The sequence below is a fragment of the Micromesistius poutassou genome (assembly GCF_964030765.1).
Source record: "Micromesistius poutassou genome assembly, chromosome: 15".
NCBI classification, from domain to species: Eukaryota; Metazoa; Chordata; class Actinopteri; order Gadiformes; family Gadidae; genus Micromesistius; species Micromesistius poutassou.
This window is the reverse complement of record NC_140285.1, coordinates 5,427,246-5,432,847: the sequence shown is the minus strand read 5'-3', so window position 1 is coordinate 5,432,847 and position 5,602 is coordinate 5,427,246. Positions and strand designations below refer to the sequence as shown.

The 5,602-nt window shown below is 46.2% G+C and overlaps 1 protein-coding gene across 2 annotated transcripts in view; it reads left to right on the top strand.

The window, feature by feature from the left end:
• The first annotated feature begins 626 nt into the window (after nt 1-626).
• sema3b (sema domain, immunoglobulin domain (Ig), short basic domain, secreted, (semaphorin) 3B) overlaps nt 627-5,602 on the top strand; it is a 60,051-nt gene continuing 55,075 nt past the window's right edge. For both annotated transcript variants that reach the window (XM_084479385.1, XM_084479383.1), the window contains exon 1: nt 627-972. The gene's annotated coding sequence lies outside the window, so the exon portion shown is untranslated. The remainder of the gene's footprint in view (nt 973-5,602) is intronic.

The following is a 5,602-nucleotide window of genomic DNA, read 5'->3' as shown; positions in this document are numbered from 1 at the left end:
AGAGAGGGGAGCACTCAAGACTATAGGCTTCTAGTGACACAACGTGGGAGTTGGCTTTACCTCTGGACTGTGGCAGAGGGAGTGGCCATGAACGACAGAACAGTGTGTGTGTGTGTGTGTGTGTGTGTGTGTGTGTCTATTAGAGAAAGAGAGGAATTATGCTCCTTGCTTTTCACGCCTTACTGGGCAGTGAAACGATATCTGTCACAGAGAGCCGGCCAACAGGCAGAGTGCACCGGTACGGCCGAGAGACACAGTGGAAACTTAAGAGAGAGAGAGAGAAATAGAAACTGACAGAGAGAGAGACAGAGCGATATAGAGAGAAAGAGAGGTTTAAAGGAAAAGGAAAAATACAGGGAGGGAGAGAAAAAGAGTTGGCTGAAAAGCTGCTTCTGTGTTGTCCCTCCCCTCAACTGTCTTACCTCCCCCCCTCCCATTCTGACCGACCCAGAGCAAGAGGAGAGAGAGAGAGAGAGAGAGAGAGAGAGAGAGAGAGAGAGAGAGAGAGAGAGAGAGAGAGAGAGAGAGAGAGAGAGAGAGAGAGAGAGAGAGAGAGAGAGAGAGAGAAAGGGAGCGCTACCACGCTTGACTCAATAGTGTAGGACTCCGGGACCTTTGGAGTTGTGTGCACGCTTCCTGACACACGCACAGCCATTGACACACACACGCACACACACACGCACACTTTCACACTCACACACACACAGGAGCCTACTGCTCACTGCCCTTCTTGTGGTGACGGTGATACTAATCTCTGTAAGGGAGAGAGAGAGAGAGAGAGAGAGAGCGAGAGAGCGAGAGAGAGAGAGAGAGCGCGCAGATTTTTCCCTCTCCTCTCATTCCTGAGGACTATTTGACCATGGCACCTGTCATGGAGGGAGCCACTCACCGGGACTAACCTCTCTGACGGGACGCTAACTAACTATCTAACTAACTAAGCCACCGCACCGGGACCCAGTGAGACTCTGAAAGGTAGGAATTGATTTGAGGTCTCTGTCCTCCTCACTTTTTTTACTTTTCTGGTTTGCACTGCTGTGTGTTTGTCTGTGGTGTCTGTCCGTCTGTCGTCCGGGAGTTGAAGGGGGGTGGGCGGGTTATTGATCGATACCCTTATGCCTGTGGCACGCGGATGGAGGAAGTTAGGCATTCAAGATAAGAGACGGCAGAGTTTTGAATGTAATAAGTTTGTTATTATGCTGCTGTGGCCGGCCGTTTTAGATGATCTTGGTAGTTTTAGTTTAGTTTTGTCGGTAAGTGTTGGTGTTTGGGCTTGGGTTGGCTGGGTTTGTGAAGGGGAGTTTGAACTTTACTGTTTGTGTTCTTCTCTGTTCCTTGCTTGGGGATTCATACCATTATTGATCTTGATGGGTGAAGTGTGAGCTGGCTGCAGCTCTTTCTGTGTGTGTGTGTGTGTGTGTGTGTGTGTGTGTGTGTGTGTCAAGGCAATGGGGAAAAATAATTCACTATCATTTTATGTGATTTTTAGTCTTTCTTTATTATTTTCTTATTGTAAGAATGTGTGTGTGTGTGTGTGTGTGTGTCTTAGTAGGGATGCACATGCACACAAGCACACACACAAACTCACACACCCCCACACACACACACAAACTCACACACACACACACCCACACACACACACACACACACACACACACACACACACACCCACACCCACACACAGACACACACACACACACACACACACACACACACACACACACAGGGAGTGTTGACGGTTCAGCGTGATAATTGCTTATTCAGAGGGAATTACCGCACTTGCAGAGTTGCCTTTGTAAACCAAAAGCTCTTCTCATCTTTAGCTTGAGACAGGTTTTCTTTCCGTCTTTTTCATTTAGATAGGGTATTAAGAGGGGCATCGCATAAATGTACAGAGCGCATCTGAAAACCCCATGAACACGGGGGAATGTGTGCAACATCAAGGTGGTGGTGGTGGTGGTGGTGGTGGAGTGGGGGGGGGGGGGGGGGGTTCTGCAAGACCAGGGGTTCTGAGTGGAAAGGCTTGAGTCCTCACCTGCGCTCCATCGGGATCTGTCCTCCCTGATGTTCCCCTCGGCCCGAACGCCCACTCTCTTTGCTTCTGTCCTTTCATCTCTTTCAGGTCAGCCTCCATCTTTGTCCCCTTCTCCACTTATTCACTTAAACCCCTGGCACAGAGACAAGGGGTATTAGCCTCCCAACGCACTCCCTCTCCCTGTCTTTCCTCCGTGCACCCTTCAACCATTTTAGCTTTTCTTTGTTTTCCTCTCTCAATCGATTTTCTCTTTTGTCCCCCTCCTTTTGTGGCTCTCTTTTTAAAAGCACAGTATCCTGTGCTTTTTGTTTTTGTTTTTTTTGCTGGTTTCAGACAGCCACATTAACCGCCGCATGTGCATGCAGCTTGCTATGTGCATGTGTGTACACATTTGTGTGTGTGTGTGTGTGTGTGTGTGTGTGTGTGTGTGTGTGTGTGTGTGGGGCAGCACACACATCTGACATGCATGTACACGCGCCTTTGCCAAAGCTGCGATGCGGTGTGCATTTTGAACTGTCATCTGGCCTTTTCAACACTGTAATCTCAGGCCTTTGTACGGCTTCCTCCACCAAACCCCACCTTTCAACCCAGACCCCAAGCCCTCCATTATCCACACGTTAGTCTCAGTCACCGCCCTGAACTACACCCTTGTAGTCCAAGGCTCTACACTCACCGGCTAATGTCTACCTTCCCTTCAGCTGGTGTCTGCAGCTTCGGCCCTCCTCTGGTTAGTCTCCCCTCAGACCCAACCCGTTCACCCAGGGTTGACCCCTTCAAGGGACGACAGACACGTTGTTGTGTTTTATCAGTGGGACAACAGAAACACAACCGAGCATCCTTTAGCGAGGCACGTCGGCTGCTTGAATTCGACAACCGTGTTCTTGCTTTAGTGATCTGTCTGATGTTTGCACCGGCCGAAAATTAAATACGTCACAATTATAAAAAAAAAAAATAGGATCAGAACAACGGTGATGATTTTATTTTTTGGAATCCATCTCATGAATCATCCTCCACTGAAATCTTGAAATTCAAGCATAACAGTTACCGCAGAAGTACCTACGACAAATGAAGTGAAACGTCAATTCTACGGATGTTCTGTTGAGGTGCATGTGGGGGTGTTAGAGAACAGCAACACAGCGCCTCATCCAATCAGCATGTGGCTTGGCGGCAGGTGGATGCTCGCCATGACGACGAGTTCGGTGTGGTGGTTGCAGACGTGTAGTTCATTAATCACCACGGGACAAAGCCCCACCTTAAAATCCACAAACTCACATTTACCAACAGCTCTTCACCATTTCCTCCCCGTAAAACGCCATTAAACCATCCAGCCCTCACTTTACTGGGGGACAGCAATGAGAAGGGTGAATGGAAGCAACATGAATCGGACCTAATGCAAAGAACAGGGCCTCCCTATTACTGTTAAGGTTAGCAGGTCAGCTGTGTGTGTGTGTTTTATGTTTTTCAGCAGCGGAAGGAGTTAAATGGCTAGTTAATGTTAGTAACACATGCTTCATTGGATTATGAATCTGGTTCCTCCATTTATCTGGTGAAATTTCCTTTTCAACACTACCTGCTGCGTGTGTGTGTGTGTGTGTGTGTGTGTGTGTGTGTGTGTGTGTGTGTGTGTGTGCGTGTGTGTCTGTGTTTGTGTGTTTTGCAGCAATATGCTAGAGAGGGCCAGTAGCAGGGGTTCACAGACACTTTGGCAGTGAGTACTGAGAATGTGTGTGTGTGTGTGTGTGTGTGTGTGTGATATTGGCGGTGTGGTGAGACTCTGTGTCTATGTGTGCTCCGGCCTGCACTGGAATGTGAGAGAGAGAGAGAAAGAGAGAGAGAGAAAGGGGGGGAGAGAGGGAGAGAAAGGGAGAGACTGCGAGAGATTTCGAGAGAGGGAGACAGAGAGAGAGAAAGAGACAATGTCAGTATTCTTTTGAAATATTTAATGAGAGTCTCTGCACTCTTGAAATATTGACTTTTACCCACATACCCAGCGGGAACTGAAAACAATGAGCCTTGTTCTGTCATTCACTCCAAGACAAAAAGTCTGTCAGCATAAAACATTAACCGGTTGTTGCTTTTTGTTGTTTATCTTTTTGGCTCAACTCTATATCTGAGCTTATTGGCTACTATTGGTCTACTATTTAATGAAAGCCAATTCCATATTTCAACACAACCTAGTTGTGTCACACACCTATGGATGTATGTGGCTAAGAGCTAACTGTTTCCCTGCCCCTTAACAACCAATCATCACTTAGCGTGTACTAAGAAATACTGCAGGTACATGAGTACATGTTACTGATACTTACTCTTTGTATGTGAGTGCGTGTCTGGTCTTGTTAAAATAGACCTACACTCGTTCGGCACTTGTGTCCTACCATGCGGGTTCTTTTGGTCTCTGTGTTGCATTTGCAACTTAGTGGTCATGTTACCTCTTAAGAATAACACACCAAGGCTGTACTTTATACTTTTTAATTATCAAGGCTTCTCAACTTTCCAATTTGAACTCCTCAATCTGAACATTTAAATTGTTAAGAGTATTTAAGACCATGTATGGATTTTTTTCAGATAATAAAACACAACTTTTGAGTTTATTCCACAGACGGTGTCTCCGTTCCTGGAAGAGCAAAAAAGGTTGGGTTACAGATAGAGGGAAGATGGCTTTTTGGCACGGATGTTGTCAGGCTACCATCTGATATATGATAAATCTAAATCAGATACCTGAACGGACCGGAGGTCCTACGGTTTATCCTCCTCTCCCATTCGTCACGTCATCCAAACCAAAGGGGAACGATGTGGACCCCTGATAGCCGGCTCTTTGTTCAACAAGGGTCTGTTCAGACCCCGGTCTGCGGGCCCCTGTTGACCAAGGAATAGCGAGGTGTGTCCAAAAGGCCGACAAGAATCCAAAGCAGAGTTCAACCTTGTTGATCTTGATCTGAACAAAGGAGTTGGAGTGTTCGCGACATGCAGCTGGACACAAGACCTTGTCTTTAAGTTAGCTAACGTTATACAGTTATAACTTCTCCGTCTTTAACTTGTCTTTTTTATCTTTCAAATTAAAAAAAGATGACAGACCCTTGGTCTTCCCTTTATGTCAAACTGAGATTTCATCCAGGAATAGAGTAGGTTTAATCATTTGTGTTGATGTACTAAACAGATAATTGGCCAGCGGATACTTCCTCTGAGGGCTATGGGGAATGTTCCAGTGAAAGATGCAAGATATTGGACTGTGATACCTTGCACACATAAAAAAAACATGCAAAACGTAGCCCTTGGCTATGTCTGAAACCTGTATGGACTGAAGTCCTCTAAGTGATTGAATACTTAATTGTTAGCTTGAAAAGAGGCCATTGTCAGCAAATGATTGAGTGTCTACATTTTCATGGATAGCCGTAGAAACGGCGGAAAACAAGATTACACCTTCTTCGACTAGGATTACATCCAAAATGAATTAATATGATTCAGTATTAACGTCCTGCTGATGGATGCATTACCCTTTCTTGGTATCATTAGGTAATCATCCAAGTGCAATGACGCTAGCGAACGTCAGTGAAGAGAAGTGCTTGGTCA